This window comes from Panthera leo, chromosome A1 (assembly GCF_018350215.1).
Source record: "Panthera leo isolate Ple1 chromosome A1, P.leo_Ple1_pat1.1, whole genome shotgun sequence".
NCBI classification, from domain to species: Eukaryota; Metazoa; Chordata; class Mammalia; order Carnivora; family Felidae; genus Panthera; species Panthera leo.
Window position 1 is genome coordinate 195,613,614 of NC_056679.1, and position 13,790 is coordinate 195,627,403.

Below are 13,790 nucleotides of genomic sequence, written 5' to 3' on the forward strand. Positions count from 1 at the left end.
GTCTAGCACATGGAGAGTTACAAAGGAAAAATACAAAACCAAACCTAGGTATAAAATTTAAAAAAAATTAAATATTGAAAAATTCAAAACTCTGGCTCATCAAAAATGTTGAATAATTGTCTTCTGTGAGAGCTCAAAGTTTTTGTTGATGTGAATGTGTTTACGTACAACTAAGGCTTACTGGTTAAATATCTGAGGAAGATCTGGCCTTGAGCACTTTCTTTACATCCTAGACCTGTAAACCAAGTTTTCTCAGTCATTAAAACAAACTTCTCAGCAGCTGCATTTCTGTGAAACAATGGTCTCAAAACAAGAAAAGAAAAGCAAACAAAAATACTAAGTGGGCATGTGGCAGAATCTCTGAAAATGATAGTCTCCAAGAATTTCAAGTGACTGTTGATTATGGTCCACTAGGTTATAATATGTAATTCCATTACTTGCTGTTTCTCTTTTTAATTGGGAAAGTTTGCCTATCACTCTGACCAGTGCCCTGTTTTCATCCTTTAGTTTCTATTTGTCTGCTTTTACGTCTGGTAGCATTGGAGCTCTACTACTTCTGGTATTCTTTCTAAAGCTTTTTGTTCCCTTTTTTCCATTTCCAGTAGAGACTTCACAGTAAATCTTTCTAATCTCTAGATGCCTTTTTTCCATCTGCATTTTAAGATCTGTCAGTTCCATACTTGCATCATGTAGCTATGTTTTCAGCTTTTTAATTTCAGCTGGAATTTGTTCATAAAAGTTCTTAAAGTCAGAAATCCTCCTTTTCTAGCCTGCCACTGTAAAGTTTTCTTTCTTTTAAAAAAGTGATCCAAAGCATCCCAGTAAGGCATCGCACTGATCACTAATTGATGTGGGACTGGCTTTTTATGTAGAAATGGAATCTAAGTTTTCTTTCTTATTAGATCCCTCTTCTATATGATTGTTGTTCTTATTCATTTTCACTGATAGCTTATTTCCAATATTAAACTTCTGTAGATCTTATTTCTCCTTGTTGCCATCATTCTATGATTGATTTAGGTAGTGATTCATCTTCATTCCTTTTTTTTTTTTTCTCCCTGTCTTTCATTTTCCTTTGTTAATACTCTGGAGTAAACAGACGTTATACCTACAGGAGTATTTGTCCTGTTTAGTTGACTTGAAGCATAGAGTGAACTGTTCATGGTAGACAGTGAAAAAGAGTGGTTGAACTTGAAGTTGATTCTGGTCTGTAACACTGATAAGTCTTAGCGTATGTTCTGAAGTACTTTTGTTTATATTCATCTCTAGATGTTTCTGGCTCCCTTTCTTCTTTATCCTTCTTTATCCTGATTTCCTTCATTCTTGTTCTCTGGTTCTGGTACAACTTACTGTTTTTCAGCCTCTTCAGTGTCACTCCCTGCGTTGATTTTCTAGACTGTTTTGCTTTCTAGATCTTGCTTTTCTTTGGGATTCAAATTTTTCATCTCTAAGAGGATTGAGGTATGGTCTGCATCTCTGCTCACCTCTGGTGCCGAGGAGACACTGCCAGGCAGCAGTTGTCGTCAGGATTATATTTTTGGAGGTTTTTATTACTTATTTAATCTCCTTACTAGTTTCAGGTTTATTCAGATTTTCTACTTCTTTTATCAGTCCGTCGTGGTACATTTTGGGTTTGTAGGAATTTGTCTATTTCATTTAGAATATCCAGTTTCTTGGTGTACAGTTATTCAGAGTACCCAAAATCTTTTTTATTTCTGTAAAATCAATTACAGTGCCTTCTGTTTTGTTTCTGATTTTATTTGAATCTTTTCTTTTTTTTCCTAAGTCAGTCTAGCTAAAAAATTGTCAATTTTGTTGTGCTTTTGAAAGAATCAACTCTTGGTTTCATGGATTTTCACTGGTTTTTATTGTCTACGTTGTTTATATCTGCTCCAATTTTTGTTATTTTCTTCTGGTAGCCTTGAGGAGCAGACACTGGTAACTATTATATAATTTTATCACTGTAGAATTGGCAGTATATTCTGACTCTGTGTTCATAGATGACTGATTAGGTGAGACTTCTCTAAGACTAGCAGACCTCTGTATGTAATACAACACTCCCCCAAGTGTTACTGCTCATCGCTTTGCTTTATTTCACTTTTTTAATGGCATTTTTGTCATGTTATAATTTGTTTATTTACTCTCAGTCCACTTTGCTAGCATTTAAGTACGACTGGAGCAGGAATATTTAGCTGCATTATTATAATGATATGGCTCAAGCTCTAGAAGAGTACATAGTATGTAACATTCACTAAATATTAGTTGAAGGACTCAATGACAGGGTGAATGAACAGTTTTACTGGTTTAACAACCTGTGTGGAATAATATTCCAAAATTTCATTACATTAGGAAGTTTATAAGGTGTGGGTAAACTGGGACTAAGAAAGACCAGAAGAGAAAGGTATTTTTATTTGGGGAAGATAATCTAAATCTTATTTGCTGTGGCCATTGGTGAGAGTAGTGATAAATCTGTATACTAGTAAGAAGAGCTTTCTCAAAAGCCTTGAGGTGAAAGGTGGGGAAGAACAGAATGTCTAAAGTGGAATGAATTAGAAGGGGTATTTGATGTAAAAAAAAAAAAAAAAAAAAGCAGATAAATGTAGGGCATTTTAAACATGGTGAAGAGGTTTTTTTTTTTTAAGAAAATTTTTTTTAATTTAATACATACCATAAACTACACATAGTTAAAGTGTATAATATGGTAACTTTGGTCTTACATATATACCAATGAAACTGTCACCACAATGAAGACAAGGAACATGTCCATCCTTGAGAGCTTCTTCTTACCCCTTGGTAATGACTCTTTATTCACTTGCTCTCCACCCTGTACCCAGGCAACCAATGATCTGCTTTCTGCCACTATACATTCATTTGCATGTCCTACAGTTTGAAATAAATGGAATAATAAAGTGAAAATTTGTTTTTCCTGGTTCCTTTCAGCATATTGTTTTGAATTTTAATCCAATTTGTTGTGTATCAAGAGGTCTTTCCTTTTTCTTGCTAATTTGTATTCCATTGTATGAATATTCATTTTCCTATGATAGATATTTGAATTACTTCCAGTTTTTGTTACAAACAAAGCTGCTGTGAGCATTCCTGTATAACTATGCACGCGTCCTGGATATTGTATGGTGTATGCACACATGCCTAATATTTAGTCTCTTGGATAATTATAAATGGAATGGCTGGATCGTATAGGTTTATGTTTAAAAGAAATCACCTATTTTCCAAAGTAGTTACACCATTTTACATTCCTACGAGCAGTGTCTAAAAGTTCATTTCTCTATGTCCTCACCAACATTTGGTAATACTAGTTTTTAAATTTTAGTCATTTTAGTAGGTGCATAAGTGGTATCCTATTGTGGCTTTAATTAACATTTCCTTGATAGCTAATGATGTTGGGCATCTTTGTATGTTCTTTTTTGCCATTAATACACCAGGGAAGTGTCTGTTTAAATATTTTGCTCAGTTTTTAACATTTTGGTTTTAGAACTCTTTGTACATTTTGGCTGCTGGTTGTTTAACAGATATATGATGTGAAAATATCTGTCACTAGTCTGTGGCTTCTCTTTCCATTCCCTTAGTGGGGTCTTTTGAAGACTAGAGTCCAATTTCTCATTTATTCTTTTGTGGTTCATGCTTTCATTGTCCTTATCTAAGAACTCTTTGCCTAATTCTAGGTCCCAAAGGTTTTCTCTTACATTTTCTTCTAGGAGTTTTATAGTTTTAGATTTTATATTTAGGGTTATGGTCCATTTTGAGTTAATTTTTTTATATGTTATGAAGAATGGATTAAGGTTCAATTTAAAATATAGATATCCAGTTGTTTGTTAAAAACACTATTCTTTCCCCCACTGAAATGCTTTTGTTGAAAATTTGTTGTTATTATATCAGTTGTATCTATTTCTGATCTATTATTTCATTTACCCATTTTTCTGTCTTTACACCAATACCACATTGTCTTGATATTGTAGCTGTGTATATAATAAATCTTGAGATCAGGTAGTATTAGACCTCAAACAAATTTTTTTTTTTGCAAAGATTTTTGGCTATTCTTAAGACCTTTTCATTTCCATATGAATTTTAAGAATCTTGTCAATTTTGGGTCACCTGGATGACTCAGTTAAGTATCTGACTCTTGGTTTCAGCTCACGTCATGATCTCATGGTTTTATGAGATGGAGCCCTTCATCTGGAACCTGCTTGGGATTCTTTGTCTCCCTCTCTCTCAGCCCCTCCCCCACTTGTGCTGTCTCTATCTCTTGCAAAAATAAAATGAAACTTAAAAAAAAAAAGAATCTTGTCAATTTCATCTCAAAAGTTTGCTGCAATTTAAATTGATTGCACTGAACCTCTAAATCAGTTTGAGATTTACAATAATGAGGCTTCTGACACATGAACAGGACATAGTCCTTTTATTTAAGTCTCATTTCTATTTGCATTGTTTTCTAGTTTTCAATGTATAAATGTTTCCATTTTCTGTCAGACTTACCACAAGTCTTTCATATTTAAAAGAAATTCTGTAGATATTTTAAATTTTAGTCTGATCATTTGTTGATAGTATATGGAAATAAAACCGTTTATTGATCTAGTATACTGCAACTTTCCTTCCTAAACTTACTGATTAGTTCTAAGAATAGCCCTTTTGTTGTTGTTGTTATTGTTGTTGTTGTTGTTGTTGTTGTTGGCAGAATACATCAAGTTTTCTATATAGAAAATCATATATCTATAAATAAAGATTGCTTTATCTTTCCCTTTCCAAACTGGGCATCTGTTATTTCTTTTGTTTACACTGATTTAGAACTTCCAGTACAATGATGAATGGAAGTTATGGGATTGATTTCTTTCACTTTATTCTTTTTTTAAAAAAAGTTTTTTAATGTTTATTTATTTATTTTAAGAGAAAGAGATCAGGGGAGGAGCAGAGAGAGATGAAGAGAGAGAATCCCAAGCAGGCTCCACACTGTCAGTGTAGAACCTGATGTGGTGCTTGAAACCCATGAACCGTGAGATCATGACATGACCCAAAACCAAGAGTCAGATGCTTAACTGACTGAGCCACTCAAGTGCCCCACCTTCACTTTATTCTTTTTTAACTTTTTTTTTTAAATTTACATCTAACTTAGTTAGCATATAGTGCAACAATGATTTCAGGAGTAGATTCCTTCATGCCCCTTACCCATTTAGCCCATCCCCCCTCCCACAACCCCTCCAGTAACCCTCTGTTTGTTCTCCATACTTATGAGTCTCTTCTATTTTGTCCCCCTCCCTGTTTTTATATTATTTTTGCTTCCCATCCTTTGTGTTCATCTGTTTTGTCTCTTAAAGTCCTCATATGAGTGAAGTCATATGGTATTTGACTTTCTGTGACTAATTTCATTTAGCATCATACCCTCTAGTTCCATCCATGTAGTTGCAAATGGCAAGATTTCATTCTTTTTGATGGCTGAGTAATACTCCATTGCATGTATATACCATTTCTTCTCTATCCATTCATCCATCGATGGACAGTTGGGCTCTTTCCATACTTTGACTATTGTCGATATTACTGCTATAAACATTGGGGTGCATGTGCCCCTTCGAAACAGCATGCCTGTATCCCTTGGATAATACCTAGTAGTGCAATTGCTAGGTCATAGGGTAGTTCTATTTTTAATTTTTTGAGGAACCTCCATACTGTTTTCCAGAGTGGCTTCACCCGTGTGCATTCCAACCAGCAGTGCAAAAGAGAGCCTCTTTCTCCGCATCCTCGCCAACATCTTGTTGCCTGAGTTGTTAACGTTAGCCATTCTGACAGGTGTGAGGTGGTATCTCATTGCGGTTTTGATTTGTATTTCTCTGATGATGAGTGGTGTTGAGCGGTTTTTCATGTGTCAGTTGGCCGTCTGGATGTCTTCTTTGGAGAAGCATCTATTCATGTCTTTTGCCCATTTATTCACTGGATTATTTGTTTTTTGGGTGTTGAGTTTGATAGGTTCTTTCTAGATTTTGGGTACTAACCCTTTATCTGATATGTCGCTTGCGAATATCTTTTCCCATTCCATCAGTTGCCTTTTAGTTTTGCTGACTGTTTCCTTCGCTGTGCAGAAGCTTTTTATTTTGTTTCCTTTGCCTCTGAAGACATGTTGAGTAAGAAGTTGCTACAGCCAAGGTAAAAGAGGTTTTTGCCTTCTTTCTCCTCAAGGATTTGGATGACTTCCTATCTTATGTTTAGGTCCTTCATCCATTTTGAGTTTATTTTTGTGTCTGGTGTAAGAAAGTGGTCCAGGTTCATTCTTCTGCATGTTGCTGTCCAGTTTTCCCAGCACCACTTGCTGAAGAGACTGTCTTTATTCCATTGGATATTCTTTCCTGCTTTGTCAAAGATTAGTTGGCCATACGTTTGTAGGTCCGTTCCTGGGTTCTCTATTCTGTTCCATTGATCTGAGTGTCTGTTTTTGTGCCATCACTTTATTCTTTATTACAAGATTGCTTTAGTATTCTAGGGCCTGTCCTTTTCCATTCAGATTTTAGAACAACCTTGTCTAAGTTTGCAAACAACAACAGCTTTCTGTGATTTTAATAGAAATTGCATTAAATCTATAGATCAATTTGGAGGAAAACTAATATCTTTACAAGTTATGATCTTCAAATCAATAGACATGAGCTATCTCTTCATTTGTTTGATTTCTTTCAACAACCTTTTGTAATTTTCTTCGTAAAGGTCCTTTATGTGTTAAGTATAAGCCCAAGTGTTTTGATTCCTTTGAACTGATTCAAATAGTGTTATGTTCTTATTTCCATATGCTTATTATTAGCATATAGAAATGTGATTGATTTTTATGCACTGATGATCTTGTATCCTTTGACTTTGCTGACCTCACTTACTAAGTTTTAGGCTTAATTTTGGTAAATTCCTTTGGATTTTCTATGAAGGCAGTGATTCATATCAGTTTTATTTCTTTCCTTTTTGACCTCTGTGCTTCTAATTTTGTCTTCTTGTGTTATTTTGATAGGTAGGATTTTCAGTACTGTGTTGAATTAAGTAGTGAGAGCAAATACTATTCTTCGTTCCTTATCTAAAGGAGGAGATGTGTAGTCTTTCACCATTAAATATTATGTTTGGTCTGTTTTCCTTTTTTGTATATACTCTTTATCAAGGTGAATAAATTCCCCTCTATTACTAGTTTGCTGAGAGTGTTTGTCATGAATGGTGTTGGACTTTTGTCAAATGATTTTTCTGTGTTGATTGATATAATCACATTTTTTCTTTGTATCTTTTTGATAAATGGGTTACATTGGTTAATTTTCATATTTGAGCCAGCTTTGCATACCTGGAATACATTTCACTTTATCATAGTGTGTGATTCTATTAATAGATTGTTGGATTTTGTTTGCTAATATTTTGTTAAGGATTTTTATGGCTAAGTTCATGAGAGACATTGTTCTGTAGTTTTCTCTGTTGGTGTGATTTTGGTAATAATTCCCTGATAAAATTATCTGGCATGTAGTCTCCTCTGTTTTCTGGAAGAGATTGTATAAAATGAGTGTTATTTCTTTAAATTTAGGTGATTTCTCCAGTGAAATTGTCTTTTCTTTTTGTGAGGTCTTTACTTAAGAATCAGTTTTAATTTGGAGTATGTAGATTATTTCATCTTGGTTGAGTTTTGGTGTTTGTGAAAATGGTCTATTTCTTCTACCTTGTCAGATTTATGAGGCTAGAGTTGTTCATAATATTTTAGCATTATCCTTCTAATGACTGCAAGAACTATAACTTCTTAACATCCAGATCTGTAATTTCCAGTATCTTTTTCGATTCTGATCCCTTTTCTTTTTCTTTGCTTTTTCTTGTTATGAGTATCATTTTCCAGTTTCTTTTTTTTTAATTTTTTTTAACGTTTATTTATTTTTGAGACAGAGAGAGACAGAGCATGAACAGGGGAGGGGCAGAGAGAGAGGGAGACACAGAATCTGAAACAGGCTCCAGGCTCTGAGCTGTCAGCACAGAGCCCGACGCGGGGCTCGAACTCACGGACCGTGAGATCATGACCTGAGCCAAAGTCGGACGCTTAACCGACTGAGCCACCCAGGCACCCCTCATTTTCCAGTTTCTATACATGTCTGATAATTACTGATTTGATGCAAGACATTGTGAATCTTACCTTGTTGGGTGCTGGATATTTTTGTATTCCAGTGTTTTGTAAACCTTTCTCTGCAGTTCAGTTGTTACTTGGAAACAGCTTGATCCTTTCAAGTCTGATTATTAGGCGGCACCAGAGCAAGATTTTAGTGTAGAGCTAATTACTTTCACTATTGGGGTAGAACCTTTTGAGTACTCTTCCCAATGCCTCACGAAGAGTGAAGTTTGCCAGTCTGGCTGGTAGAAATAGCATTAATCTTGGCTTTTTTGACACCTAGTTACTGTTTTCTCCTTCATTTCAAGCGTTTATTTTTCCAAACTTTGATAGATTACTTATATGCATACACTGACCAATATTCTGATGAGTACTTACATAGACCCTCTGCAAGCTCTGGAGCTCTCCTTTTGGTGCAGCTTTGTGCTCTTTGGTTCTCTGCTCTGTGAATCTAGCTTCCTTGGTCTGTCTATACTCTTAGTTCTTTCTCCTCAACCCTGAGAGTCTGCTGGTTGTTGCCTAGGCTCCCCTTCCCTATGCTGCATCCTGTAAATTTTCTTAAGGCAGTAAACTGAGCAATCAAAGGGGTTACCTCATTTGTTTCCCATCTTTGAGGATCACTTGAAAACCATTGTTTCATACATTTGTCTGGTTTTTCCATTGTTTCAGGTGAAAGTGTAATCCATTCCTTGTTACATCACTTTGGCCAGAGGTAGAAATTTGGGATTGTTTTATAAAATTTAATTTTGTTTCATAATTATGTAAGTTTTTAAAAAATGTTTATTTAGTTTAGAGAGAGAGAGAGCAAGAGCACAAGGCGGGGAGGGGCAGAGAAAGAGGGGAACAGAGGATCTGAAGCCGGCTCTGCACTGACAGCAGAGAGCCCGACGTGGGCTTTGAACCCAGATCCATGAGATTATGACCTGAGCTGAAGTCCAATGCTTAGTCAACTGAGCCACTCAGGCACCCCTCATAATTATGTAAAAATTTGAGGTTCTAAAGTTAAGTCAACATAACATGTACATTCAGAGAAGATTAGGTACTGTCTCTGCACCCTCTACCTTATTTTCTTCTTTCCTGTGGTAGGAAGTGTCTAAAATGGGCAAAGATTCCCACCTCCAGGTATCCTTTGTTGTAATACCCTCCATATGAGTAAGTAGCTTTGAACCAATGGAATATAGCAACATTGAATGAGTGCTACTTCTGTGATTAGGTTATAAAAGACTGACTTCTGTCTTGCTTATAGACTCTTTCTCCTGCCTCATTAAATATACAAGTCATAAGTTGGAGAGTCCTACATGGCAAGGTACTATGGGTAGCTTTCTTTCAACAGCCAGTAAGGATGTGAATGCCCTTCGTTCGACAACTCTTGAGACAGTGAATTCTGCCAACAATCATATTTCCTCATTTGAATCTTCAGATGAGATCCCAGCCTCAGCCAATACATTGATTATAGATTTTTGGGAGTCCTTGAAGCAGAGGACCCAAATAATCCTTGTCCGGATTCCTGACACACAGAGACAATAAATGTGTGTTGTTTTAAGCCACTACATTTTGGGGTAAGTTGCTACATTTCAGTAGATAACTAACAACACTTCCCACCTCCACCCCCCCAAGAGAAAGCAGGGGAGGGGCAGAGGGACAGGGACAGAGAGAATCTTAAAGCAGCCTCCACACACAGTACAGAGCCAGATGTGGGGCTCAATCTCACAACCGTGAGATCATGACCTGAGCTGAAATCAAGAGTTGGATGCTCAACTGATTGAACCACCCAGGCGCCCCTAACAACATCCTTTATAGATAATATTTTGATGGTTTATTCTTTCATTGCTTGCTTTTTTTCAGGTAAACATACATACAGTTGATCTTCATTATTCACAGATTCCATATCTGCAAATATACCTAATTGCTGAAATTAATTTATAAACCCCAAATCAATGTGGTCCTTTTGTAGTCATTAGCAGACATGTACAGAGAGTGAAAAATTTGCATTGCCTCATGCACACATTTCCATGTGAGACTGAACTGAAGGGATACTCTTCCTCTTGTTCCAGCTTTCAAGAGGATGGAAATAGCAGGGGCAGTGTACTGGAGTGTAACAACCTCCAGCTCTAGGGCCGCTCTGGTGGAGTAAGAATCCAACTCTGGCATCTGTTAATGGAGTCACCTCAGGCAAGTCACTTAATGCTTCTGAACCTAATTTTCTCTTTTGTAAAATAAAGTATAATTTACCAGGATTAATTGATTATAAGATTATAATCTTAATTACACAAAGTTGTAAACTTCACGAAGTTGCAGTTTAAGATTATATCCAATATATATGTGTGTGTGTGTGTAAGTATATATATTTATATATTTCCCCTAGGAGCAATGTGTTTTTTTAATTCACTAATTCTGTTTGCAGCAACCTTATATAGGACATAAACATGAATAATGACAATTGACTGCATATATATTCATTCATTTTCACATTTTATAAAACTAAATGGTAATAAATTTTTCATTTTTTTCTTGTAACATTATATCCTGAATTTCACTCCATATTAGTACATAGAGATTTTTCTGTCTCTCTTACTGATGAATAATACTGTTTTATGTTGATACCATAATTTATATAACCAGACTTCTATTAGTAGATGTCCGGTTAACTGCTATCTTTTGATACTAAAAACATTATTGTAATAAATAATCTTTTGACCATATTTTTTTGTCTTTTTTTTTTTTTTTTTGGCCAATATATCTTTGAAATATATCTTGGAAGTGGATTTTCTGAATCAAAGGGTGAAAGTTATGTAGTGTTGTGATTTTAGAGATATGTCCATATACCCTTTAACAATCCTCCCCTTAAGAAGTGGCGCTCAATTCCCATTTAACTGTGGGCAGGCAGGCCTTAGTGAATCACTTTTAGCAAACAGAATACAGAAGAAGTAATAAGATACCACTTTCAATTTAGGTTCTAAAAAGAGTGTGGTTTCTGTTTTGTGTGCCTTTGCTCACCCTCTCTCTCTCCCTTGACTTGCTCAGTCTTGGTAGAAGCCAGCTATCACATTATGAGGCAGGCTTGAGGAGAGGGAAGACCACGGCCATGTCAGGAGTAGCCTAAAAAAAGGCCCACATAGTGAGGAACTAAACCTGGAAACTGATATTCTGAGACTTGTCATCAGCCACTCGATTGAATTTGAAAGAATATTCTTCTCCACTTGAGCCTTGAAATAACTGCAGCCCTGGCCAGCAGCTTGACTGCAACCCCATGAGACGAAACCTGAACCACTCAGCTAAGCTGTTCCCAGGCTGACGCACCGAAATATGTCACAGTAAATGTTTATAATTTCACACTAACTTTCAGGTAATTCATTACACAGCAACAGATAACTAATACATGTATTTATTTTTATTTTTGTTTTTTATTTTTTTAATAGTTTCAAGTTCTTTAAATTCCAGTTAGTTAACATACAATATAATATTAGTTTCAGGAGTAGAATTTAGTGATTCATCACATACCTATAACACTCAGTGCTCATCACAAGTGCCCTCCTTAATACCCATCACCAATTTAACTCATCCCCCTGCCAACCTCTCCTCCAATAACCCTCAGTTAGCTCTCTGTAGTTAATAAACCAGTTAAGAAATGGGCAGAAGGCGTGAATAGGCATCCTTCCAAAGAAGACATACAGATGGCTAACAGACACATGTAAAGATGCTCAACATCACTCATCATGAGGGAAATACAAATTAAAACTACAGTGAGCTATCACCTCACACCTGTCAGAATGGCTAAAATTAACACAGGTGTTGGCAAGGATGTGGAGAAAGGGGAACCCTCTTATGCTGTTGGTTGAAATGCCAAGGTGCAGCCACTCTGGAAAACAGTACGGAGGTTCCTCAAAAAGTTAAAAATAGAACTACTCTATGATCCAGCAATTGCACTACTAGGTATTTATCCAAAGAATACAAAAATACTAATTCAAAGGGACACATGCACCCTAATGTTTATAGCAGCATTATGAATAATAACCAAACTATGGATAGAGCCCAAATGTCCACTGACTGATGAATGGATAAAGAAGATGTGCATACTGCTAGGAATTTACCCAAGGAATACAGGAGTACTGATGCATAGGGGCACTTGTACCCCAATGTTTATAGCAGCACTCTCAACAATAGCCAAATTATGGAAAGAGCCTAAATGTCCATCAACTGATGAATGGATAAAGAAATTGTGGTTTATATACACAATGGAATACTACGTGGCAATGAGAAAGAATGAAATCTGGCCCTTTGTAGCAACATGGATGGAACTGGAGAGTGTTATGCTAAGTGAAATAAGCCATACAGAGAAAGACAGATACCATATGGTTTCACTCTTATGTGGATCCTGAGAAACTTAACAGAAACCCATGGGGGAGGGGAAGGAAAAAAAAAAAGAGGTTAGAGTGGAAGAGAGCCAAAGCATAAGAGACTCTTAAACACTGAGAACAAACTGAGGCTTGATGGGGGGTGGGAGGGAGGGGAGGGTGGGTGATGGGTATTGAGGAGGGCACCTTTTGGGATGAGCACTGGGTGTTGTATGGAAACCAATTTGACAATAAACTTCATATATTGAAAAAAAAAGACAATGTGCATAATGGACTATTACTCGGCCATAAAAAGAATAAAATCTTGGGGCACCTGGGTGGCTCAGTTGGTTAAGCGTCCGACTTTGGCTCAAGTCATGATCTCACGGTTTGTGAGTTTGAACCCCACATCGGGCTCTGTGTTGACAGCTCAGAGCCTGGAGCCTGCTTCCGATTCTGTGTGTCTCTCTCTTTCTGCCCCTCCCCTGCTTGCACTCTGTCTCTCTTTCTCTGTCTCTCTCTCAAAAATAAATTTTAAAAAATTTAAAAAGATAAAATCTTGCCATTTGCAACAATATGGATGGAGCTGGAGTATATAATGCTAAGTGAAATAAGTCACTCAGAGAAAGACAAATACCATCTAATTTCAGTCATGTGGAATTTAAGAAATGAAACATGAACATAAGGGAACAAAAATGATAATTTTCTTGTTTCTGAATCCATTTACAGAACTGAGTTAAGCAAAGCCTCAGAGGGACTCCTTCATCAACTTGAGCCCATTTTATGCCTGTCAGTTCCATGCAAAATTCAGAAAGAATTGGATGTTCCTGAGGCTGGACATAGGCCTGGAAGTGGAAGTCGGATTCAATTTTTCCAGTTAATGTGTTCAGCAAAGTGTTGGAAGTTCATTAATTTCTTGGCTCTGGTGGCGTTTCCCATCATTCCTACATGCTGACTCAAAATTAGTGACAATTATGTAGTCAAACAATGGATTTGCTTCTTCCTAGATTTCCATTTGTTGGCGCAACTGACTCTTCTAATGAATTCAAGCTGCCACGCCAGCTTCTTGGTCACCATTCCCAGCACGCCTTTGTCCTCACAGCCCAACTGCTGGAAGTCACTAATACATGTATTTTGGCTAGCTATTGCTAAACCACCTATATAGGGACTGTATCATTTTTCTGTCCCACCAGTAACATATGAGAATTCCTTATTCCCTTGGCCTTATCAACACCATATATTTCCAAAAGTAGAATACTTTTTAACAGGCTAATAGATGAGAAATAGGATCTTACTGCAGCTTTAATTCTTATTTCTTTCATTACAAGGGAGGTCTCCTCCTTCAG

At 36.5% G+C, this 13,790-nt stretch overlaps 1 pseudogene; it reads right to left on the bottom strand.

The window, feature by feature from the left end:
• Positions 1-336: 336 nt before the first annotated feature.
• Positions 337-2,077, bottom strand: LOC122198395 (annotated as a pseudogene).
• Between the last annotated feature and the right edge of the window lie 11,713 nt (positions 2,078-13,790).